Genomic DNA, 27,864 nt, shown 5'->3' on the forward strand with positions numbered 1-27,864 from the left:
CTTTTTTAGGTTCTATGTATAAGTGAGGTCATATATGATTTATCGTTCTCTGTTTGGCTTATTTCACTTGGCATAATGTCCACAAGATCCACCCATGTTGTCACACATGGCAGGATTTTCTTTTGTTTTGGATGATATATTTTTTTTCTTTATCCATTCATCCATCGATGGACACTTAGGTTGTTTCCAAGTCTTGGCTATGGTAAACAATGTTGCAATGATCATAGGCATGCACATATTTTTCAAGTTAGTATTTCATTTCCTTCAAAAAAATACCCAGAAGTGACATTGCCGCATCATATGGTAGTTTTTTTTTTTTTTTTTTGAGGAAACTCCTTACTGTTTTCCATAGTGGCTGCACCAATTTATATCTCCACCAGCAGTGTACGTGTGTTCCCTTTTCTCCACATCCTTGTCAGTACTTATTTCTTGTCTTTTTGATGCGACACATTCTAACTGGTGTCAGGTGATATTTCATTGTGGTTTTGATTGCATTTCTCTGATGAGTGATGTTGAGCCCTTTTCATGTACCTGTTTATTTGTATGATCAGATTTACCAAAACGGTAATTTGAGCTGCTTCCCGATTAAAGTGGGAACAAGAATCTTGAAAAAGAAACACCTTTCCTCAATCTCCTGATCAAAGATGTAGCAAAATGGCATGCAGGAAGGAAAGCAATTCTGACCACCCAGAGCTTCTCCAACTCACACATCACCTGGGAACTTGGTCAAACTGTAGACTCTGATTCAACAGACCTGGATCAGGGCCAAGATCCTAAATTCTAACAACATCCCAGATGATGTTGTCTTTGGACCCCATTTGGAGCACAGACCATGGCTCTGTGGTTCACAAAGCTGTTAAAAGTTTAGAATTACCTGGGGCTTTTAAGAAATACTAACGGCTAAGTCCTTCTAGAGATTCTGATTCAATTTAACTAGAGCTTGGGTATTATTTTTTTAAAGTCTCCCATATATTCTTAACAATTCCTTAGAGGAATATTTTTAGGACCAAGTGACATAGTCTATTATTTCCAATTCACTAATGATGCATTTTGAATCAACCATTCATTCAATCATCCATTCATTTATTCAATTTCCAACTCTAAAGATTGAATGTTCTATTTTAGAGAAATTATGTCTGTGAATTCTTCACTTTTTGAATAGTTTTTAGCATTTTCTGGAAATATCTATATTCTTTCTGCTGTATTTTCACTGGGTTACTACATAATGAAGTTAAACTCTGAATAGCATCCTTCCCACAAATTTCACACTAAGCTGCTGCTTTTGGAACTAGACAATAGCACAGGAGAACAAAATTAAATAGTCTAGACAAGGAAGAAGAAACATCTATTTTCAGTTTATATTTTATTGGAGGTGACTTGCCAGTCGGATGATATTTAAAATTATCCAGAATAAAAAAAGAATGGGTAGTTGTATGAACATCTTCTTTGTTCATTCTTAAGCACTTCCCCCAAGGTATTACATAGAACGAACCTTCTAGGTGACTTCAGCCCTGGGGAGGAGACGCAGACCTCTGCATCTATCTAATGCTTTCAGAAAGGAAGGTAGAAATATGACATTTTACTCTTGCCACGAACATCCTTATGGATGTCTCCCTGTGCACACACGCAAAAGTCGTGGTACCGGTGGAGCTGCTGGGTTATAGGGTATGTGAGTGTTCAACTACCAAGATATTAACAAGTTGTGTCCAAAGTGGATGTGTATTTATCATCCCATCAGCAGTGTGTAAGAGTTTCTACTCATCTCTGAGACTTGTAATTATACAACTTAACTTCAGCTCCTTCAGTGGGTTTTATGGGCTGCATCATTACAGTCTGGATTTGTGTTTCCTTCATTATTAAAGAAGTTGAGTAATTTCTCATGTTTATTCACCTTTTGTGTTTCTTCTTCCTGTGAAATCTCTGTTTGGACAGTTTTTCCCACGATTGTCATTTTCTGTTTGTTTTATAGGATTACTCCGAACAGTACCATCTTCCTCAGCTACAGGCATTGCAAATATCTTCTCCAAGTCCGTAGATTGTTTTTACCCTTCCTTGTTGGTGTCTCTCAATGAACAGAATTTCTTAATTTTAACAAGGGCAGAGGTGTCGATCTTTCTGATTAGAGCTTTTTATGTCTTAAGTACTTTTTCCTTACATAAAGATAAAAAACATAGTCTTCTATTTCTAAATGTTTAAAGGTCTCACCTTTGTACATGAAAATGTTTAATCCTTCTGGAATTAAGTATCAAAACCCACTCTTAAGATCTGATTCACATGTGGAAAAGATATCCACAAATTTCACCCAGGAAAACTAGCCTGGTGTCTGCTCTATGGCTTACGAGATCCTCCCTTTACACATATTTTGAGCCTCACTTTCTTGCAGGCCAAGAACAGTAACCAACATGGGGACCCTCAGAGTCATAGTTACTTCAGCTTGACCTCATAGAGTGAATTAGTTTCTCAGTTCTCAATCCCAGCAGATCTGATGAGGGCAATAAAATACTTCTGAACATAACAGGAAATTATAACCCTAAGGGCTGAACAAAATCTCCCCCAAAAAGTGTACTTCTAGGCCTCCATTTTATGTGACTGCAGTTTTGATAAGCGTTAAAAGGACTTTCTGTGAAAACAACTCTAGTTACTCCTATATAAATACATCAAATAACACAAAACAGCCAATTAATGATACTGAACTTAAAAACAACTTCAAGCTAACTCTTCTGTCAAATCCACATCTTAATGGCAGGAACTTGACCAAAGGAGGGATACAGGAAGCCAACACTGACACATTACGCTATTTCCCACGTAACTGAGCACTTCGTAGATAGCAATTGGGATAAAAGTAAAGCACTTTGTATTCTAAGATAAAAATAACAGGGCCACCCTAACTGGCTTGGGCCACCAAGCTATTAAAATATTGAATAGCCTATAAACCTGGTTTCCAAACAAAAGCAATTCTACCCTTGATTTTGTTGTTGATATCTGAGAATACGTCTTGGTCTTTATGACTGTAGTCATGTAAGGAAGTTGTCTATTGCCAGAATTAACACACTAATGTAAACTTGCAAACCTTGATAACTTTGTGGTTTATTTGATCAAATACTTACTGGGTCCTCTATTTGGGGAGCGAATCCTTCTGAAGCCTGACTTCCTTGTGTTCTTTGCAAGTACTTTCCCTGTCAAAATCTTCTGTCTCTGAGCCCTCCTTTGTCTTGTTCAGTCGGATGCTTCATTTGGTTATTGGTCATCTTTCTTGCTTGGTACTTCAAGCTTTCAACGTGATGACGTTTTCTTTGTTCACAGCTCACCCACACACCTCATGTTTTGACTGGGAGTATTTTCATTGGCATTTTACACAGATTCATCCTGGACACTGTCCACAAATGAGCTCTTGGTTTCCTCCTAAAGCAGCAGTTCATGGCTATGTCCTCTCAGAAACATGTAAGAGGAAACAAAGCCACACTTATAATGCTCTTTGGTTTGTTCTGTCTCAACATAAGCAAAACCTCGCAGTTAGAATTTTTTTTAATTTTTTTTTTAAATCCAAAGGCTTCCTTATCAGTAGCAATTTTTTAAATCCATTTTTTTTAAATCCAAAGGCTTCCTTATCAGTAGAAAAAAAAAAAACCCCAGTATTCTCAACCTTATAAACATCTGTAATAATGAAAGATCTTGGGTCTATATGAGTTAGCAGTTTTCTCCCATTTGCTTTTTATTTTGGATTAGCAATTTTTTTAAATTTTTTTTTTAAATCCAAAGGCTTCCTTTTTTTAAATCCAAGGCTTTTTTTTTTTTAAATCCAATTTTTTTAAATCCAAAGGCTTCCTTATCAGTAGAAAAAAAACCCCCAGTATTCTCAACCTTATAAACATCTGTAATAATGAAAGATCTTGGGTCTATATGAGTCAGCAGTTTTCTCCCATTTGCTTTTTATTTTGGACAGAGTTTACACGTCTTCTTAGGGTAACTGTGGCCAAACTTCAACACCTGTGGCTCCCCTGGGACAGATCTTCACGTTCTCACCCTTGCCTGGGGTCCTAGGACACAAGGTTGATGCAAAGGCCCTGAGGTAAACACATTTTTTAATGTGTAGAGATGGAAGCCATCAGGGGCATCACAAAATGAGCTGGCTTTTAGGTCAAACCTGGAACATGTCCACATCCTGCAAGTTTAGGTTCATGTGAAGAATGGTCCTGGGTTCAGACAACACAACTTCATAACCTCCTCTGAGGCCCACAACTCGGAATCCAAGCTCTGAAGACATAGGGAATGTTCCTTGACAATGTGCAGACTCCAAGCAAACACCTGTATCCCATTTCTACCTGCCCCTCCCCAACTTCCATCTTCCAATAGTCGTAGCCAGAAGTGAAATGGGGAAGCCAGGACACAAGCAGCAGAGAGGAATGTCTCAGTATTCTCTGTCAGACTCCCTCAGCCATACCCACATTTGACAACCCACATGTCTCAGAGAATGTGAGACAGTTGTTGGTGGTTAGTGGACCCAAATTCATGTAGACCCATAGCATTTGAGCATATAGAATCAAATGCTTACCACAGGCATGAGGACCCTGGTCTCAGTCACCAGCCTCCCAAGGGCCATGTTGATCTGGATCTTCTGTATCTGAGAAATGTCAAGATACTGAGAACAAATGAATAGCCCATCCTGGTTCTTTCTCACCAAATGCTATAGGCAGGTGAAGCATAAGTTGTTTGAAAGATGTCAAGCAGAGGTCTTCAAAATAGTTCAGATAAGCGGAAGAGATAGATTCTTTTCTGAGTTTTCTGTTATGGTCACATAGAAGTTTGCCATCCTAACACCCATGTTCAGTGCTGTATTCTGGAGTCCAACCCTCTGAAAAGGCTCACCAAATGTCCTGTTGCCAGGTTTTCCTGAATTTATCTATTCTGGGAGAACTGAAAGCACTTTGAGTGTGAAAAGCCTTTTGTCAGTCTGTATCACCAAGGAATCAAGTCACCTTAGACAGAAGCTGTACGCATACATTATAGGATAGGGTCCCTCAAAGTAGACCCCACGAAAGGTGCAGGTAAATGCTTTCCAGGGTTCAGCCACAGATCTTCTCAGGCATCCAAATCTGAAGACTCTCAGAGAAGCCTGAAGGGATCTGGACTGGATGCTACCCTTTCATTAGAATCAGTAATATCACAGCCATATCACCCACTCTCTCCACTGGACGGACATCTGTGAAAATAGCGGAGTAGAAAACTCCAAAGCTTCATCCCTCCACGAAAGCAATGGACAGCAGCAAAAATAGTCACAGTGAACTTCTTCAGAACTCCAGAATCTAATTTAAAAACAAAACAAAACAAAACAACCTCTCAGCAACCAGGGGAAAGTTTACTGAAGGAAATAAGCTTAATTTCAGTAAGAGAGCTCTCTGGCATTTTAGCTTACCTCGATACATCTCCCACTCCCCAACTCAGTTGCAGACTTGAAGACAGAAGCCCGTTTTCCTGGTGCAGATTACTGGTACCAGAGGAACCAACACCAATCTTACTCTCAAATAATTGTGGATTTATATTTTGACCTGAAGTAGCTCCCTGAGTTCTCCGGTAGCTCCCTGAAGGCTCTGCTCAAGGACTTGCCTTTGTTTCACATGCCTCAGTTCCGAGGTAGCTTCCTGGATAACATTTGCCAAAAACATTTATTTTAAGATTTTATGTATTTGACAGAGACAGAGCACAAGCAGAAGGGGCAGGAAAAGCAGGCTCCCCACTGAGCAGGGAGCCCGATGTGGGGCTTGATCCCAGGAAAGGCAGATGCTTAATGACTGAACCACCAAGGTGCCCCAGCCAAAAACATTTAAAGGCAAATATGTAAGCTGCTGCCATCTATAGCAAAGGATAACAATTAGGGCAAGCAATAGAAAAGCCAAAATACTGGGAAGAAAGAGGCTGGAGAAGGGCATATTCTGGGGATTAAGGGCTTTTAAATGCTCCCATTTAATCCAGAGAATCTAGAAGGCCACATATATGCCTGGGCTGGATACATGCTCAGAAAAGACCTGAGAGGATTTAAAGCCCTCATCACTGGCTGATCTTCAAGCTCCATGCAAGCAGGAAGTAAATGGCCTGGCCAAATATCAAAGCAGCAGCACAACATAGAGCCCATCTGAAAAGACTAAAAAGGGTTTTTAGTGTTGTTGTTGTTATTTGGCTCCAGGCATTAAAAGAAATCTTTGCCTAACCGCTAGCTGACTAGTAAGCTAATGGAATAGAAACTTAAGTGGCCACACATGACAAAAAGTATACTTTAAAAATTCATTCAGAAAAGTCATTTAAAAAACAAGCAACAACAGCCACAACAAACAGTAACAACATATCATGGAGAGAGGGGAAAAGTGATTTCCAAAGTTGCCACATTATAAAATTCAAAATATCAAGTTTTCAGTGAACGATTATAAAATTACATGCGAAAGAATAAAAGAAAGAACCATTTGTAGGAAGAAAGAAATTAACAGTTCTTGAGGAAGCCCAGACATTGGACTTAACATACAAAATTTTAAATCAACTGTATTAAATATGTTCAAATGGCTAAAGAAACCATTGGGTTGGGGGGGGAGGAACTAGGAGGATGATGTCTTACCAAACGGAAAATATTAATAAAGATATAAAAATTACAAAAAAAGAATCAAATAAAAATTCTGGAGTTGAAGAGTGCAAAGACTGAAATGAAAAACTGACTAGAGTTTCAAAAGCAGATCTGAGTAGACAGAAGAAAGAACCAGTGAATATGAGATTATCCAGCCTGAGGAGCAGAAGGAAAAAAGAATGAAAAAAATGGACAGAGTCCAAGAGACCTGTGAAATACCATCAAACATACCAATATACACAGAATTAAGAAGAAAGAGAATCAGAAAGAACAATTGAAGGAAATAATGGCCAAGACTCCCAAATTTGATGTGAGACATGAAGCTCTCACCCAAGAAGCTCAATGAACTCCAAGTAATATAAAATCTAAGAGATACACACTAAGACATATTATAACCAAGTTGTCAAAATCCCAGGACAAAGAGAGAATCTTGAAAGCGGCAAGAGAGAGACAACTCCTCAGATACAAGGGATTATCAATAAAATTAACAGCTGATTTCTCATGAGAAACTATGGAGGCCAGAGGCAGTGGATGACAAACTTAAATTACTAAAAAAGAAAAACTGTCAACCAAGAGTTCTATATTTGACAAAACCATTCTTCAACAATGAAATAGAAATTAAGACATTCCCAGATCAACAAAAACTGAGGAAATTTGTCAGTAGTAGATCAGCCCTATGAGAAATGCTAAAGTGAGTCCTTTAGGCTAAAATAAAAGGACAATACACAGTAACCTGCAGCCTTATAAAGATGTAAAGACCACCAGTAAAGGTAACTACATACATATATACAAAAGCCAACATCATTATATTTTTGGTTTGTAACTTCTTGGTTTTTCTTTTTCATATATGATTTAAGACACATGCATAAACAATAGTTGTATACCTATGTTAACCAGCACACAATGTAGAAAAATATCATTTGTGACAATATCAATATAAAAGGGGGACATAACATATATGGAGTTACATAGAGCAAAGCTTTTTTTTTTTTTTAAGATTTATTTACTTATTTGAGAGAGAGAGAGAGAGCATGAGTGGGAGGCACAGAGGGTGAGGGAGAGAGACTCTCAAGCAGACTCCATGTGGAGCCCAACATGAGGCTTGGACTCATGACCCCGAGATCACAACCTGAGCCAAAACCAAGAGTCTGACACTCAACCAACTGCATCACACAGGCACCCCAGGACCAAAATTATTGAAACTAACTTAGCATATATTCAAACCAGATTGTTATAAATAACAATGTTAATTGTTAACAATTAAGCCCCAGGGCAATCACTAAGAAAATAACTAAAATGTTATTTAGTTGAAGAAATGAGAAAAGAAACAAAACAATGCAATAGGAAAAAGTTAAACACAAAAGAAGGCATGAATGAGGCAATGAGGAGCAAAAATGGTATAAAACATATAGAAAGCAAATAGCAAAATAGGCAGAGTAAGTACTTTCTTATCAATAATCACATTAAATGAAATGTATTAAACTCTCCAATGAGAAGATAGACATTGACATAATTAAATTAATTAAATTTTAAAATGATCCAAATATATAGTCTCTACAAGAGATTCATTTTGGATCCAAAGACTCAAGTAGGTCGAAAATGAAAAGATGGAAAAAGATTCTATGTAAATCGTAATCAAAAGAAGGTTGGGTAGCTATATTAATATCAGATAAAGTAGACCTTAAAGAAAAAAATTATTACAAGAGAAAAACAAAGACATTATATATTGATATAAGCATCAATCCATCCAAAAAGATATAACAATTATATCTAATAAAAGATTCCCACATAAAAAAGCTCCAAAATATAAAGGACATCCAGATACGAAACCTAATAAAATAGCTCCAAAGCATATGAAGCACCCAATAAAAATACCTAATAAGAGAGCCACAAGATATATGAAACAGAAACAGACAAAATTAAATGGAGAAATAGACAGTGCTATAATAATAGTTGGAGATGTCAATATACCATTTTCAATAATGGATAGAACAACTAGACAAAAGATCATCAAGGAAATAGAAGACTTGAACAATGCTATAAGCCAGTCAGAACTGACATATACAAAACACTCCATTCAAAAACAGTAGAATACACATTCTTCTCAAGTGTATATGAAACATTCTCCAAAGTAGATTATATGTTAAGCAACAAAAGGAGACTTAGTAAATTTTAAAAAATTAAAATAAAAAAAAAGTATCTAATCTGATCATAATAAAATAAAACTTAAAATCAATAACAGAAGAGAATCTGGAAATTTTTAAATTACATGAAAACTAAACACATTCTTAAACAACAATTAGTCAACAAACAAATCACAAGACAAATTAGAAATTACTTTGAGACAAATGAAAATGACAACACAACATATCCCAAATTTATGGAATGAAGTTAACCAGAACCCAGAGGGAAACGTATAGCTGTGAATGCCTATGTTAAAATAGAAAAAAAATCTCCAATCAATAAACTAACTGTACACCTTAAGAAACTAGATAAATAAAAGCAAAGTAAATCCAAAGCTAGAAGGAGAAAGGAAATAATAATGATTAGAGTGGAAACAAACCAAATAGAGAATAGAAAAATAACAGGAAGAATCAAGGAAACCAAAAGCTAGTTCTTTGAAACAGCTCAACAAAATCGACAAATTTTTTTTTAAAGATTTTATTTATTTATTCGACAGAGACAGCCAGCGAGAGAGGGAACACAAGCAGGGGGAGTGGGAGAGGAAAAAGCAGGCTCATACCAGAGGAGCCTGATATGGGGCTCAATCCCGTAACGCCGGGATCACGCCCTGAGCCGAAGGCAGACGCCCAACCGCTGTGCCACCCAGGCGCCCCTCGACAAATTTTTAAACCAGAAGACCAAGAAAAAAAGAGAGCAGGCTCAGATTACTAAAATCAGAAATGAAAGTGGGGACATAACTACAACACTGCAGAAATAAAAAGTATTATAACATACTATGAATAGCCACTCTGGGAAACAGTATGGAGGTTTCTCAAAAATTTAAAAACAGAGCTACCCTACAACTCAGCAATTGCACTACTCGGTATTTATCCGAAGGATACCAACATAGTGACTCAAAGGGACACGTCCACCCCAATGTTTGTAGCAGCAATGTCCACAATAGTCAAACTATGGAAAGAACCCTGATGTCCATCGACAAATGGATGGATAAAGAAGATGTGGTATAGATATACAAGGGAATATTACTCAACAAACAAAAAGAATGAAATCTTGCCATTTGCAATAATGTGGAACTAGAGGAACTAGAGGCCATTTTGCTAAGTGAAATAACTCAGTCAGAGAAAGACAAACACCATAGATTTCACTCATATGTGGAACTTAAGAAACAAAACAAATGAACATAGGGGAAGGGAAGGAAAAATAAAATAAGATGAAAATTGAGAGGGAGGCAAACCATAAGAGATGCTGAACTCTACGAAGCAAACTGAGGGTTGCTGGTGGGGAGGTAGATGGGGGAAAGGGATGATTGCATGATGGGCATTAAGGAGGGCACTTGATGTAATGAGCACTGGGTGTTGTATACAACTGATGAATCACTAAATTCTACTTCTGAAACTAATAAAAAAAATACTATGAACAATCAGACTCCAGCAAAGCAGAGAACCTAGATAAAACTACCAAAACTGACTCAAGAAGAAATAGAAAATCTTAACAAATCTATAACAAGCGAAGAGATTTGATCAGTATTTAAGAAATTTCCCAAAAAGGAAAGGCCAGAAACAGATGGCTTGTGTCACTGGTGAAGTCTACCAAATATATAAAGAAGAATTAACAACAATCCTTCTCAAAATATTCCAAAAAATAGTACAGAAGGAAACACTTGCTAATCCTTTTTATCAGGCAGCACTACCCTAATACTAAAGCCACATGGGGATATCACAAGAAAAAGAAATTACAGACCAGTACCCCTTATGAATATAGATACAAAAATCCTCAACAAACTACTAACAAACAGAATCCAAACAGAGTCCTGGATTTCATTCATCCCAGGATTGCAAGAGTGGTTCAACGTTTGAAAATCAATTAATAAAATACCGCACATAAATAGAATGGGGGGGAACTCCATGATTATCTCAATTGACAAAGAAAAAGCGCTCAACACTATTCAACATACTTTCATGATAAAAGCACTCACTCATGAAAGTAGGAACAGAAGACAACTTCCTCAACACGATAAAGGGCATTTTTGAAACCCTCAGCTAACCTTATACACAATGGTGAAGTCTGAAAAGAATCCCCCTATGATCAGGAGCAAGGCAAAATTGCCCACTTTCCCCATCTTCTACTCAACATTGCAGTAGTCCTAGCCAGATAAATGGGTCAAGAAAAAGAAATAAAGGCATCCAAATAGGAAAGGAGCAAGTAAAACTTATCATAGATGACATGATCTTTTATATAGTATCTCATAAAGAATCCACACACAAAAAAGTTTAGAGCTAATGAATGACTTCAGAAGTTACAGAATTCCGTATCAACATAAAAAATTAGATGTTACAGAATTCCGTATCAACATAAAAAATTAGATGTATTTCTATGTACCAGCAATGAACAATCCTAAAAACAAAAGTAAGGAAAAATTTCATTTATAAAACCATCAAAAAGAATAAAATACTTAGAAATAAATTTAATCAAGGAGGTTCAAGACTTGCATGCTACAAAACATTCTTGAAAGAAATAAAAGCAAACCTAAATAAATGGAAAGCCTTCTTGTGTTCATTGTTTGGAAGATTTGATATTATTAATAATGGCAATTATTAATAATTCCCAGAGGGATCTACAAATTCAGTGTAATCGTTATCAAAATTCCAACTCCCTTTTTCTCCAGAAACAGAAGTTGATCCTAAAGTCTTTGGGAAATTTCAAGGGACTCTACATAACCAAAACAATCATGAAAAATAAGGTCAAAGTTGAAAGACGCAGATTTTCCTACTTCAAAACTTACTGCAAAGCCACAGTGATCAAAACAGTGTGGTACTAGTATAGATCACTGAAATAGAACTGAGCATCCAAAAATAAACCCATACATCTTTGTCTACTGACTTTTGTCATGAATGCCAAGATCACATAGTAGGAAAAAAAATCTCTTTTCAATAAATGGTGCTTGGACAATTAGATAGCTAAATGTAAAAAAAATGAAATTGGACTCTTACCTTACACCACATGTAAAAATTATCACAAAATGTATTGAAATCCTCAATGTAAGAGCTAAAACTATACAACTCTTAGAAAACATAAAGGCAAATCTTTGTGACCTTGGATTTGGCAATGGTTTCTTAGATACAAAACAAAAAGCACAAGGAACAACAGAAAAAATAGGTAAATTGGACTGCATCAAAATGAAAACTTTTGTGCATCTAAAAATACTACCAAGAAAGTGAAAAGACAGGTGGTGTTTGGTGACGTTGAACATGCCGGCGCTGTCACCACCCACAAGGCACTGGCAGGTCAGCAGAGTAGGCGGCCATGGGGAGCCTGTATGACCTGCACAGGGCGGTAGGAAGTTATTTTAGGTTATATGAAAGAGATGTCTCCTCATCTCTAAGACTTACCAGAAATCCTGATTTGAAGACAATAAGTGGATTTTGCACTAAACCACAAGTCAGTCTAAAAGCTCCATCCTACACTTCCAGCTGCAGAGCGCCATGACGCAAACTTACGTGTTGGGAAATGAAGATCCTGATAGGTCAGGTCGCTTCAAAAAGGAAGATGAAATCCCAGAGACTGTCTTGTTTGAGATGCTTGATGCTGCCAAGAACAAGATGTGGGGGAAGATAAGCTTTGTCATGATTGCCCTGACAGTGGCAGGATGCATCTCAATGGTTGTTGAGGGCAAGAAGGCTGTCAAAAGAAATGAGTCTTGGGGCTCCTGGGTAGCGCAGTGGTTAAGTGTGTGCCTTCGACTCAGGACGTGATCCCAGCGTTCTGGGATCAAGCCCCACATCAGGCTCCTCCACTAAGAGCCTGCTTCTTCCTCTCCCACTCCCCCTGCTTGTGTTCCCTCTCTCACTGGCTGTCTCTGTCAAATAAATAAATAAAATCTTTAAAAAAAAAAAAGAAAAAGAAATGAGTCTTTAACAAGCCTGACCTTAGAAAAGAGAGCTCTCCCGAGAGAAGCAGCAGCTATGGTGGCCAAAACAGAGTAGCAGAGGTATCCATGTTGGCTGCATTTGGGAAAATGCAGGAATAATGTTGCAGCAGTTAGCTGGTATTAAAAAGAATATGGAATGAGGATCCATTTCAGGAAAGTCTGGTTTGCACAAACTTATAATTTCCCCATTTCTACTGTAGTGGTACATATATATTTCCTTAAAGAAAAAAAAGAAAGAAAGTGAAAGGACAACCCATGGATGGAATGGGAGAAAATATTTGCAAATCATATATACCCAGAGTGTATGGACACTTACCACACAACAAAAAGACTGACAACCCAAATTAAAAATACACAAAGGACTTGAATAGATATTTCTCCAACTAAGATGTTTCAATGGCCAATAAACACATGGGAAGAGCCTCCACATCATCAGTCATTAGGGAAATGCAAACCAAAACCACAATGAGATACCATTCATTCCGTTAGCATGGATATACCAACAAAAAATGGCAAATAATTGTTGGCAAGGATATAAAAATACATTGCTGGCAAGAGCGTAAAATGATGCAGCCACTGTGGAAAAGTTTGGTGGTTCCCCAAAAAGTGAAACAAAGAATTAATAAACGTCCCAGCAATTCCACTCCTATGTGGAATTCCAAAAGAACTGAAAACAGGAACTTGAACAGATCCTTGTATGTCAATGTGTATTGCTGCAGTAGTCACAAGGCCAAAAGGTGGGAGCAACCCAAATGTCCATCTGCTAATGAATGGACAAACAAAAATGGTATATCCATACAATGGAGTATTACTTGGCCATAAAAAGAACTGAAATTCTTACATAGGTGGCAGCATGCGCAGACCTTGAAAACATCATGCTAAGTGAAATAAGCCAGACACAAAAGGTCAAATATTGTATGATCCAATTTGTACCAGGTACCTGGAGTAGTCAAATCACAGAGACAGAGAGCAGAATGGTGGCTGCCAGACCCTGGGGGGAGGGAGGAAATGGGGAATCATTGTTCAGTGGGGACAGTTTCAGCTCTGCAGGGTGGCAACGTTCTGGAGTTGGACGGTGGTGATGGTTGCACAACAACGAAAATGCACTTAATGCCACCGTGCTCCTACACATGGTTAAATGGTAAATTTCATATTGTGTATATTTCACCACAATAAAAAAAATTATACCTTAGAATCTTCAAAAATATTTCAAGAATGGCAATGTTGTTAGACTGAACATATAACTTTAGGGAGTAACACCTTTTAAGAGTACAATATTTATTTAAATGTATGATTTGGCTGCGTTTAGTGCATTCACGGTGTTGTACGACCATCACCACTGTCTACTTCCAGAGCACTGCATCACCCCTGAAGGAAACCCTGTACTCGTTAAGTGGCCCCTGAAAACCCCGTTATGCTTTCTGTCTCTATGGATTTAGCTATTGTAGACATTTCATATGAATGGAATCATACAATGTAGGGCCTTTTGTGTCTGTCTCCTTTACTTAGCGTAAAGTTGAAGTTCATTCATGATGGAGCACGGAGCAGTACTTCATTTCTTTCTTCTTTTTCCTTTTTTCTTTTTGTGCTTTAGGAGGGTTTTTACCCTTTGTATTTACCTTATTGTCAGACACATTATTTTGATATTTAAAATGGTTTCTATAGTCTAGGAGAGCCCCACCTACCGACTAATCTTTCCCTCACGAGCTGCTTACTTCTTTTTCGAGATCCACTTTGGAATCTGTCTTTTTTCTTTTTTTAATGAACAACTTTTCAAACATACAGAAGGACTAGAACAATGAACACCTATATTCATTGCCTAGTTTTAATATTAACATCTTCCCATTTGTTTCATCTGGTTTTTACTGAAGTATTTGAAAGAAAATGAGGCATAACATTTGTCAGCATTCGGGTGATGTCCCGGTGTGTCTTAGCTAAAGTTTCTCATGTTTCCTTACGTTCTCAGGGAAATCTGACCTTCTTTTCTCCCTTTATCTCACATAAAATGTCCAACACGAGTCCCTCATTCATCATTCACTCCTAGTCTCTCAGGCTTATTACTCCCAGTAATGCCAGAGTAGATTCATATGTGATTGTTTACTAGGATTGTCTCCTTCTGAGAACAGTTCCCTTTCTTTCCGCCCAGATTGTTCTCTCAGGAGCGACAGTTATGATACAACTTCACACACACGTGTCTCCTCCTCCTGTCACAGTTGATGGGTCTAGAAGTCTTGTGGCCTAAGGAGCACTTTCCCCCTGCTCTTGGATTTAGGACCCGGATTGTTGACATGGTTTCTCTGCAGGGGGCCAACTTGGTCCGCTGAAAAGCTCAGGAGCTCTCAGCGGTCATGTTTCCGTTAAGTGTTGGAAGACAGTTTGCCATGAGAGAGAACAAGGAGGCTGATGCTCAGAACAAGTGGAGCAAACATCCTCCATTGTTACGAAATTGACTTTTTTGTCTAAGCTCATTTAAATTGGGATTTTGGCTCTTGCAGCCAAAAGAGCATATATGTAAGTGTGATGTGGCCTAGGGGATCTCAATAGGGAGAATCGGGCAAAACCTTCAGGCTACCCCAGGTAAAAGTTATAAAGACCACTGTAAACAATCCACCTGACCTCAAATTCAAGACTTGAAGAGAAGCTGTCATTCTGTGGGTATTTTCAAGGTCTCTCTACCAATATAAATACACCAACCTTTACGACTGTTTAAAAAAAGGAAAGAAAAGAAGTCATGGAGTTTACTGACCTATGTAGAATTTAGGATTTCAGATGGTTACTTTTGTATATTACACATTCATTCAAAAATCAAACTATTTTATTTCTTATCTACTTTTTGTAGAAAGTGCCTATGGATTCGGGAGCCTGGGTGGCACAGTCGGCTGAGAGTCCGACGCTTGATTTTGGCTCAAGTCATGATCTCAGGGTGAGATTGGGCCCCACATGGGACTCTGTGCTCAGCGGGGAGTCTGCTTGAGATTCTTTCTCTCTCTCCCTCTTCCCCACCATGCTCTCTCGCTCCAAAATAAATAAATAAATCTTAAAAAATAAAAGGGCCTAAGGAAGTATAGTGTGCTTGATGTTGAACAGGAATATATATTTCCTTTAATTTGTGGTTCTGTATTTCATTCTAAACATGATCAAATCCACATCCACAGACACACAAGAAATAGGAACATGTACATATTTTACAAACTGTTAAACATACCAACACACAATAAAAAACAATTAGCAAGCTGGAAAAATATTACTAAGCTGAAAAATTCAACATTTGTTATTTATATAGCAAATTCTTTTTAAATATCTACCTAGCCATAGAAATGTGTTGGTCTTTTTCCTAGACCATATATTACTGAGTGAAAATAATTTATTCACAGTTTTGTAGCCTCTGATAAAATGTATACTTCTCAAGGGTATGGATATAGTCATATAAATCAGGTAATAATCCAAAATGTGTTTGAGTACATGTGTCCCAATAGTGTTCTCTCACCTACTCCTATAGCTTGATGCCACCCCCTCTGGCCAAGTCTTCCCAGACCTCCCGGATAAGGAAGGATCATGCGCTACTGTTGTTCTCATAGTCTCAGCTGGTCATTCATGGCACATATAAAGATTATCATTAAATCATCTCCTAATTACTAGTTTATTATCTGTTTCCATGGAGAATATGTAATTTCCCTAAAGACACAGACTTTGTTCCCCTTTTAGGAATGGGGTTCCCAGTATCAAGCAGGCACATAATGAAATGCTTGGTAAAGGACTAATGAATAAATATGTCACACCACAGAGAATCTTATAAAGAAGGGAGTCCACAATTTTTGTAAGTTGTCTTACTTCTGGCTTGTACAGAGAGTGAGAATGGAGAAGGGGGTGCACACTACTGAGGAAGGCATGAGTGAATGTAAGATTCTGGCATTTGAGGGCTTCTTTCTCTCCCAGCTTCCAGTCAAATGTCAATTAGAGCAAGGTTTACTTTTTATTACATACAATCATAGTAATTTCTCATCTTGGTATCCTGTGTTTCAAAATCTTTTTAACGAAGTATTGTGACAGATGTTAACCAGACTTTTTGTGGCGATCATTTCACAACATATACAAATACTGAATCATTATGTTGTACACCTGAAACTCACATATTACAAGTCAATTATACCTTAATATTTTTTAAAAGAATTTAAGCTATAAGTCTCCCTGTAAGCACTGCTTTCACTGTATCTCATATGTTTTGTTATATTTAATTTTCATTCATTTCAAAGTATTTTCTAATTTCTATTATGATTTCTTCTTTGACCAATTGGTAACTTAAGAGTGTGTCATTTAATTTCCACATGATTATGATTTCCAGAATTTTCCTTGTGTTCCCCTGTGGACTGAGAACATACTTTGTATGAGTTCAATTATTTTAAATTTTGTATACTTGTTTTGTGTCCTACTGTATGGTCTATCCTGGATAATGGTCCATGTGTGCTTGAGAAGATGTCTATTTTGCTCTTATTGTTCAAATGTTCTATAGATGTCAGTTAGGTCTAGTTGATTGATAGTATTAAGTGTTCTAAAGGCTTGCTAATTTGTCTGGTCGTTCTACCCATTATTGAGATGGGGTAATGAAGTCTCCAACTATTATTTTTTGAATTGTCTGTTTCTCCTTTCGATTACCTTCAGTCCAAACACCCCTAACCCAAGGTTGCTTAAACATGTCTGACATTCTGTCCACAAGATCTATGCACCTGCTATTCTCTCTGCTTGACATGCTCTTCTCTCAGACACCTGCATGACTACCTTCCTCGTATTCTTCAGATCTTTGCTCAAATACCCTTCTCAGTGAGGTCTTCTCTAATTGCTCTATTTTAAATTTAACATCTCCTCATCTCCTCTTTCCTGCTTTATTTTTTTTCTCCATAGCACTTGTCTCCATCTGTCATAATGTATATATTGTAACATGATACTGTACATAGTATACTCTTCATTATCTTTCTTCTGTTAGAATGTAAACTTCAAGAGCACAGGGGTTTTTGTCTGTTTTATTCCCCTGTATCTCCAGCCCTAGATCAATGCTGCCACATAGTAGGTGCTCAACGAATGTATGCTCCATGAATGAATGGTCAAATGCCCTGAGCACGGCTTGAGGAAACCAGTCAGCTGGGCAGCAGACTAAGTCGGATTATTGTTAATCTCTAGCGGATCCAAAATATCAAATCATTCCCTGACAAGACCCTGCAACTGTAAACGATCATTTTTTTAAAATTCCATTCATGTGATTAAAATGACCCATATTAACACTGATTCAGTTGGGTCAGCTTGTTGCTCCCTTCTATTTCCATCTTTTCCATCTGTTTCCAAATATTTTTTGAGCCTTTACTATACTGTGTGCTAAACACTGGATACAAAGTGGTAAGCCTAGAGTGACAAAGTCCTTGCCTTTATGAAACTTACACGATAGTTTTCTGAAATTCACTGTGCAAGTCAGCACACCACTCTCCTCAGTTTCAGTACCTTCCCCTAGATCAACTGAAATTAAGCAGAATTCTACCAAATGATTTAAATTGAATCTTATCAATTTCATGCACATAAATCAGCTTTCAAATACCACAGAAACCGAGCTTGAAGCGCTACAGATACCTGGAAACTAGTTCAAATAGGTGACAGTGGAATTGCGTCCATAACATTTGAAAGCTGAGTGCAAACTGGCAGCATTAAACTGATGTCTGTCAAAGGTTCTTCATGTAATTTTCTGTTTCAGAGACAAATCCCAGTGCTAAAACCGTTAAAAGCATTTGTATCAATTATTTTGCAGAAATACTTTGATGGCATTGTGGTTCATTATAATGGTTAAAGTTATTGTCAGTTCCCCCCCCCCCAAAAAGCCTATTTCAATAATTCCTGGCATAAATGAAACTGTAGCCAGAGTAATTTTTCTAATGGCTAAAAACGTTTTAGTCTTTTGTCAGCAAGTACGGTAGTTAAAATAGTTCAACCACAGATTCTTCTTATTCCGTCAGACAACAGCCAAGCACCTGAGTAATAGTTCAGAGGCTGAGACAGGACACTGAGACAGTTAGCAGAAAACTTTGAATCTATCACAGGACAGAAGCCTCATTCCTCACCTATTTCATTTGACAGCCAGAAAGACTGTTTTGAGAAAATTTTTGTGGGTTTCTTTTTAAAGTGTTTCCAAGATTAATCTTAACAAGCACAACCAAGTGCTAGTTCCCTACCTGATTTTCCCACAAAATTTGACCTGTTTGACTAATAAGCAGTTGCACTGGCAATCTGAGGACATGACGGAGGAACAGTGAAACAGAACCCGTTTAATTACAGGATAAATTAAAAATTGAAGACTGTCAGCTCAAGGCAAGTCAGCAAAATTGTACCAGGGCTTGTTCAGAATTCACAAAGCACAATGGAAATAACTCCATGTGTCCAGGTTCCTGAATAACTCTGCAGAAGCAAGGTTACTATGGGAACATGCATATTTTGACCTGGGACTCACCCTAATAGTATAATAGTCAAAGTTGGCTACAAATGGAGATGACTTCCAGAACTTACAGTAACATCCCTGGCTTTCCTCAGGTCAAAGCCGACCCAGCAGTTAACAGAAGTAGTGGACTAGGACAGTGTTCTTAAACATTTTTGGTCTCAGAACCCCTATACCTCTTAAAAATGAATGGGAGCCAATCAGAACTTTTTGCTTATGTGCATTTTTATCTATCGATATTTACCATATTAGAAATTAAAATGAATAATTTCTAGGAATATTCATTAATTTATTTAAAAAGAATAAAAACCTCATACATGATAACATGACATCTTTTTATGACAGATAACCTTATTTTCCAAAGCAAATTTTTTTTCATTGCATTTCTCTTTTGCTGCACCATTTGGTGAGAAGTGTGGCATTGTGTTACATTTTGCGATACCCTGAAGGTCTAGCTCCCTGGAAAACAGCCGGACACTCCTGTCTGCTTCTGCATGGAATCTATTGTCATATGCTATTTGGCTGAAGTACATGAAGAAAATCCAGTCTCACACAGGTATGCTATAAAAGGGAGGAGTATTTTCATAACTTTTTCAGGTAATTGTGGCTAATCTTGTTTGATACTACACCAACACTCAACAAGTGGCAGATTTTTTAAGAGCAGTTGCAGTGTGAAATCTGAAATGCTATTGGTGACTTTTTCATACTGATACATTAAAATCTATTGGTGTGTCTTACACTTCAAGTGATCTCTTCCCATTCCTTGCTTTGCAACATTATGTATTGGTCACCTGAAAATATGGCTCACTCAGGCAGATAATCCAAATGTTGACACATTTAATTACATAAAACAAAGTGTATTTGTTCATATCCCCAATGATCTGATCAGAAAAGTATCTAAGTTGTAGGAAGCTGTCAGGCTCACAGTGGTGGATACAAGTTTTCTAAAATTATAATTTCTATTTAAAAGCTCAAATTTTCATTGACAACATTGCCAGTTGTTTCCCTCGAAGTAGCACTACTCTGGTTAAGTTCATTTATTGGAAAATATCAACCAAATACACAACTCTGACAAGCCATAGTTTATCTGTTGTTCTTGCAAGTAAAAAGTGTTCAATGGCACAAAGTGGTGGTTAGTTTAGCTTTCAACTCTAACAGCAGAAAAGAGGTGCTTTTCCTCCAATTATTGTACTGGTTATATAGCACGAGTATCTTATGTGTGGTTCCAATTTTGTGACACACAATTTATTAAAAAGATGTGTACTCAGGGATGGAGATTAAATAAAATTAATGATTTTTACTGCCCTAATCAAGCATATTATTAAGTGAACTGGCTTTTTTTTTTAATCCTAAGAGTTCATGGTGGTGAAAACTACCATAATGACCAGTGCCACCGCCTTGATTCATGGTAAAACTCTAGGCTGTTTTTCCCATTATTGCTTTTGCATCATCAGATAAATGCCAATGTAGTATAAAAGGAAAATGATGTCTCAACACTATTCTGAAAATAATTTTACCTCCCAACTGTCTTGCAAGGGTCTCAGAGACACCCAGGGGGTCCACAGACAAGATTCTGAAACACCTGGACCATGAGAAGAGAAGCTATAAAAGGACCCAAGGGAGATGGGAAGCTTTGTACTTACCACGTATCAGTGCTGTACAAAATGGAAAAAATGTTCTACATTCATCATCTCCTGTGGGATTATAAATACAAGCTCCTCCTGAACCCGTATCTGTGCTTCCACTTTAAGGACAAAGAAACAGGCTTTAGGAAGTGATAGAACATAGAACCTAGTCTGACTCCAAAACTCATGTCCCCCCCCCCCCGCCCAAAGTAGAAAAAGATATCTTCCTTTTAGCTTTGATTTAGGGACCCTCTTGCAAAGTGCCCACCCCTGCCATAAGCCATGCCCCCACACTATCTTCTGGCCTGTTTCCACGTCTGGGCCAGCCTTTGACTCTGCCAGTAAAACTACTTCTCTTACTACCAGTTATCTAAGCCAGAGGTGACAAGAATATGGCCTAGGAGGTCTTTTTCTCCAGTGAGGCCCCATTGGACATTAATAATCTTTACTTTTCCATAAGCCTGGAATTGGCCTCAGAAACATCTCAACTCAGGTCCAGGTAGCCATACTCAATTAATCAATCAATCAATCAGAGCTAACAACAGACATGAAATTTGTCAGCCCTGCATCTCTAAATCATTATGAAACGTGTGTGGGAACAGCATGAACCTCCTCCTCCGTTACAAATACAAAATGTAAGTTTGCCGGGAAGAGATGTGGACAGCTCCAAGTGATGGAATTACCTATCAAAACTAACAATCGTTAAGAGTAAGGATTGTTGACCGCAACTGATCAGTCTCCCTGAATTTACTACAAGTTTAAGAGTCCACTAGATGTTTCCTACCTACTACGAAACTCTACATCATACCTGTTTCCATTTTCCAAATTGTGCTTTACTTCTAAACATAATTGGGCTCCCATAAATCACTGCAATGCCTTCCCCAATTCTCACTGCAACACCCTTCCTGTCTGAACACTTCTGATATGTGACTAGGTTCTTCCTCATATTGTACTGGCCTTAACATCTAAGATAGTTGAAGATATTTTAGAAGCTGGAGGAAAAAGCAGCATTTGGGAACAGAAAATTCTGGATGCAGACAATGAGGACATTGTTTTGAGGACTGAGAATCCATCTGAATGTCCACTCACATGATCACAAGCTTGTGTATGCTTCACTATTTTCAGGTAGAAAATCAAATTGTGGAAGAGTGCAATCTTTGCCTCTTTGATTAAAAAACGGATTTTACCTTGTTCATTACCCTGCCCCTGGCTTCTCGGGATCTCAAATGAAAATTTTTATGGAAAAAGGATTATTTTATGTAATTATTCTTCGCTATATGTTTTTCAATTATTCATAGTATTTCAGTCTCCATTACTTATCACTAAAATGACATTTCTCTGGAGACGAGGAGTCTCATTATATACTTTCTACACTAGAAATTCCTAATCAGTTCTCATTTGAAATTGTTCTCCTACCAGTCCACCAAGACAAAGGGCAAATCAAAAGGAGTTGATTGATACTCATATGGAGTTCCCCACTAGAGCCTCAAACATAGAGGATGGATCCATGTTTCCTCCTAGCTTGGAAAATGTGTCCTGCTGGAGTTAAACTGCCAATGTCCTCTGAAAACCAAAATAAAAAAACATGTACCTTATCAAAATCCCTTCACAGGGGAAAACATGAAAATAGAAATAGAGATGTGACTTTAGCTTAATAACCAAAAGTTATGGATTTTGTTTAGTACTTTATTCAAGCCTGGTACAAAAGTACTAATGTCCCTCATTTTAGTAAGTCACATTCCTATTCATTTGTTGACCTTATTTTCTAAAGCTATTGGACGACTTTCATTTCTCTGAGTTTTTAAGGTTGTTATTCACCTCTGTGCTTTTACAGAAGTTAAAATACCCTCTGCCTAAAACATTCTTGCCTAAAATACTCTTACTACTTGTTCTATGGTCAAAGCGTTACTCTCAAGTCCAACCTCTCTGTGAAGCTTACTTTTTGTCCAGGGGTCGTCTCTCATCCACTCCTTTCCTCTAATGTAGGTGCATGGCATCATCCATGGAATGCCCATACTGTTCATGTTCAATGTCCTCTATTTTACCACTTAGAATATTGGAATGCACTCACTTTTTTCTTCCACCGAGCTCTTTGTAGAATCCTTGAGGGCGAGGGTCATGTTTTATTCATGTTTATAGTCTCATCACTCAGTGCAGTACCTGATATAATCTAGATGCTAATAAATATTGAACGAATTGAGTTTTCCTTCTTTCCACATTTAATTTACTTCACACTTTTTTTAAGTTTCAATGCTCTTCTTATTCTCTTTACACTAATGATCTCAAAGTAGAGACAAATTGACTATTGGTCAGGAAACCACTCTGGTTTTCAGATGTGTATGACAGAGCTAGTGACAAAAATCTATTTTAAAAGCCTGTAGTAAAAATAAATTGTTCTCTTAATCTCTTCAGAGGAAAATGCTAATAAAATGGGGGGTTCACTCTGAAAATTCATTTGGCAATTTTTTATGGAGTTAGACACACACTTACCTTGTGGTCAAGCAATGTTAAACCCAGGTATTTTCCCAAAAGAAATTAAAACATATCCACAAATATTTATGATGGTTTTATTCATAGTACCCAAAAATTGCAAACAACCCAATTTCCATCAGCAGAAGAATGTATAAATAATCTGCAGTATATTCACACAGTGGAATACTACTTAGTATTAAAAAAGGAATTGGAATTGGTACATATGACATGCTGGAATCTTGAAAACAAGCAGCACAAAAAGAGCCAAACAAGAGCACACACTGTATGGTGCCATTTATATGAAATCTAAGAATAGGCAAAACTAATCCATAATTACAGAAATCAGAATATTGGATGGTTCTGGTGAGGGAGAGGATTGGCTGGAAAGGAATGCCAGGGAATTTTCCACAGGGAAGGCAATGCCCTATATCTTCACTGGAAATACTGGTTACAAGGTTATAAAAGTTGGTAAAAAATCATCTACTTGTACAGTTAGGATCGGTACATTTTAGTGCATACAATTAAAATCTATCTCAGTCTCTCTCTCATGTATACACACACACATACACATATCCGTGTATATGTATGTATACACACATATACACAGATCATACTGGGATTCAATTATTTACTTATTATTCAATTAAGTCAAGAACAAAGTACAAAGTCTAAAATGGTGGGTCACAGCAAGGACACGTTTAATTTTGGATTTGCTGTACTATTATTTTTATTTTCTTAATTATGATTTTTTTTTTTAAAGATTTTGTTTATTTATTTGACAGAGATAGAGACAGCCAGTGAGAGAGGGAACACAAGCAGGGGGGAGTGGGAGAAGAAGAAGCAGGCTCATAGCGGAGGAGCCTGATGTGGGGCTCGATCCCACAACGCCGGGATCACGCCCTGAGCCGAAGGCAGACGCTTAACCGCTGTGCCACCCAGGCGCCCCTTAATTATGATTTTCTTAGGCTAAAAGTTATGATTTTGGTTACATTTAGCCTGGACCAACTGATGAGTGGGGTAAATTAACAGAATATGCTAAAAAAAAGAACTACTGACTTAGAATTAAAATTTTCCTATGACAAAGATTTTCTTTAAAGTTACCTAAAATAGAAGTAATTGCAAATACTGTGGTCACAGACGTTTGGATTTGCTTTATAACTTAAACATCATTCTAAATTCCTAACTATGTAGATATATAAAGCAACGTATATGTTAATGTTTAGGAAACAAAAAGATGAGAAAGAATGAGCTATCTGATACGCATAAAGCCCTGGAGGCTGGAAAGACCTGGCCTGGGTCAGGGACTAGGAAGGCAGTGGGAGCTATAGTGAACTGGGGTGGAAACCAAGTGAACCTGAGAAGCTAACCAAGAACTGGTTTACGTAGGACCTTGTAAACCAGGGTCACAAGTTTAGATTTTATTGTAAGAGTTAACAGAAAGCCTTCGGAGGACTTTAAGCAAAGTCATCATACAATCAGGTTTACATTTCTGAAACATCATTCTGGCTACTATGTAGAAAATGGACAGAGCAAAATCAAGAGAGAAAAAAGTGACCTTAATGGGTCCATTGCTAGTTTGGGAAGGGGACTGTAGTGGCGGTGGTAGAGATGGAAAGGAGTAGGCCATCTGCAGATGTATTTTGCACGTGGAACTGGGACAAAATTTGCTAATGGATTGGATATGGTGGGAGGAAAGGAAAACTTAAAAATGAAACCAAGGCTTCTGGTTTATGTTATTTACTGACGTGGGAAATATTGGACTGAAAACCAGTTTGGGGGTGGAAATCATAAGTTTTATTGTGGACACATTAACTTTGAGATACCGAAGGGTATCCAAGAATAGAAGTTACCCTGAACAGTTTTGAGAAGAGTCCTGAATTTAAAAAATAAATCTGGTAGTAAGCAGAATAGAGATGAAATTTAAAATTCCAGGTGTACACAGAATTCCCCAAGAAGAGAATAGAAAAAGAGAAGAGCAGGAGAACTAGTTTCAAGTCCTGAGGTAGCCTATTATTTAGAGGACAGGAAGAATAGAGAAAACCAGCAAAATAGGCTGGGGAGTGGTCAGAAAGGGTGTTTCAAGGAGGGAATGGCCAAAGCTTCTGAGAAGTGAAGAAAGACATGAACAGAGAATATCTTTTGGTTTGGGTAACATGGAAGCAGCTTTAGCGGCATAACTAGGGCAGAAATCAGATTAAACTGAAAACAGAATGGGAGATAAGAGATAGTAATGTTCATGTATTAGCTTAACCCATATGACCTTGCTGAAATCGGACAGTTTTGATGTACAAAAACAACAATTTCAAATGATTCTTTTTTAAAAAGCTTGATGGAAGAAAATGTGGAGCAGTATAGAAGGAAAGATGAGGTCAAGTACAGCCAGGAAGATGGAAGGAGAGGGTTGCGGGTTTTGGGTGGGGGTGGAAAGACCAAACCGGGTTTGTACATTGATAAAAACAAAGCAATTATCAGCTGAAAAAAGGTGAAGAAAAGGGATGGAAGATTTGGTTATCGAAGAAAGAATGTGAGATAACCTTTACAAAGAGTAGGTACGAAAACTAACTCTGGAACTGCAGTGGGGATGCTAGGCACCACTTGAGAATTCTTGATCATGAATGTATGGCAGGGGCTAAAAGCTCCAAAGCCCACAGGGGCAAGACAAGTAAACAAATGAAGCAAGATCAGTGGACATGAAACTCAAGAATATATATCCAATCTAAATGGGGTGGACACTGGATTGCTACCACCAAAACTGTTGATCCCATGTTGCCACATCCTCAGATTTTTCAAGAGGAGCCAGAAATCTTGATTTTTACATGACATACCTTAATTTTAAAAACCCTCTATGTGTTGAAGAAAATGTGCATTAATCCAAGGTTGCACATTTGTTAGGAGAGTGATATGAAGGCTGAATTGAGTTAGTTGAGGTGGAGTGACCGTCATGATGAACTACTAAAAATTAAGCTGGATAAAGAAGAATATAGAAGCTAAAGGGAATTAATGCATACAGTTAAGGTGGAGTCAATGTATTAAAGGAATAGAAGACTGGCTCCTGATCCCTTGAGCAACTGAGCTCAAGACTAAAGACTACAGTCACAGAATGTATAAAAATCAAAATTTTGGAGCCTGTGCAGTTTTTAGAAGTTACAAATTCCAGATGCATCAGGGCGGTAAGTCAAATAAACACAAAAAATCAATGGGATAACGTTATTTAAATTCAAACAGGTTAAGGTTTTTGTTGCTTAACTGACTTTTAGAAAATACATAATAAAAATAATACAATGAGAAAACCATCAGACAAATTCCAGTATTGGAACATTCTACAAAATACCTGACCAGTACTCCTCAAACTGTCAAGCTCATCAAAGACAAGGAAAGTCTGAGAAAGTGCCACAACCTTAAGGAGACATGATAATTACATGTAATGTGGTATCCTGGATGGAATCCTAACAGAAAAAGGATATTAGGTAAAATTAAGGAAGTCTGAAAAAACAATGGATTTTAGTTATCAATAATGTATAAAATCGGTTCACTAATTATAACAAATGTACCATACTAATGTAAAATGCTAATAGGGGGAACTGGGTACTATGTGTAAGTTCTTTGTACTCTTTTCTCAAAAATTTTTTTAAAATAGATTTAACACTACTCTAAAAAATACGCTATTAAAAAAATACATACCAAAAAAGTGTAATGAATAAAACAATGGCTACCTGTATTTTCAGTACTCAGCTTCATGATGATCAAGACAGTAAAAAAACTCTCTTATACTACTTCACGGCTCCTTCACTACTGGACATGAAATAGATTTCTAAATTCGATTTTTATTCCCTTTTTATTTCTTGACTACTTCCACTACGTATGCATACGTACCTAAGCAACATACGGTACTGTTTCACATGTTTAAGACCCTATGTATATAGATTGTCATACTATGTACGTTCTACTCTTCCTCTTTTTGCCTCATATTTCTGGGTCTAGTATTGATTTACCGGCATATTCCATCATATAAGCATCCCATTAATGTACTCTCTTCGGTGGATGTTGCTAATGTTTTGCTTTTACTGACCGTGCTGTTACGCACGTCCTGATTACATGTCAACATTTCTAAAAGATATACACTTAGGAGCAAAATACTAGGATAACGTATTTGAAAATTTGCCGTTTTACTTTATTTTGCCAGATTGCTTTCAAAATGGATGTAACATTTATGCATACACAAGCCAGAGGGTCGTATATCCGGACTCATAGGAGAAAAAAAAAAAACACGGGATAATATGACTGCCTCCTTACAGTTTGTCTTCTGTGCCCACGTAATCATTACTCCAAACATACAAAGAGCAGTTACGCGACCCGCGAAAGGCTTAAACGCTGTTTCACCAACCTCTCCCCGGCAGCCGGAGACGCTGACACACGCGCACTTCCTGCGTAAGCTCGACGCAAAGGCGAAGGACGGTACGTTTGGGCGTCGGCGTCGTGATTGACGCCCTTGAAGGCCCCTTTCCGGGCTGTCCGGAAAGAGCCAACTGTCAGCTTGTGTTGGTCTATTGCCTCTTTTTCACAAGAAAGAAAA

General features: G+C 37.6%; 1 long non-coding RNA gene across 9 annotated transcripts; it reads right to left on the minus strand.

The window, feature by feature from the left end:
• Window positions 1–1,344: 1,344 nt before the first annotated feature.
• LOC105241118 lies at window positions 1,345–27,742 on the minus strand. Of its 9 annotated transcripts, none has more exons than XR_004626673.1 (7): window positions 27,676–27,725; window positions 22,891–22,996; window positions 20,838–20,938; window positions 12,720–12,939; window positions 12,292–12,379; window positions 5,414–5,639; window positions 1,345–5,303 (listed from the first exon to the last, which is right to left on the minus strand). It is a non-coding gene; the product is annotated as an uncharacterized LOC105241118 (long non-coding RNA). The 9 variants fall into 9 exon arrangements; XR_004626672.1 differs by having other exon boundaries at window positions 27,585–27,725; XR_004626676.1 differs by lacking the exon at window positions 22,891–22,996 and having other exon boundaries at window positions 12,720–12,836; window positions 27,676–27,723.
• Window positions 27,743–27,864: the final 122 nt, after the last annotated feature.

This window comes from Ailuropoda melanoleuca, chromosome 7 (assembly GCF_002007445.2).
Source record: "Ailuropoda melanoleuca isolate Jingjing chromosome 7, ASM200744v2, whole genome shotgun sequence".
Taxonomy (NCBI): domain Eukaryota; kingdom Metazoa; phylum Chordata; class Mammalia; order Carnivora; family Ursidae; genus Ailuropoda; species Ailuropoda melanoleuca.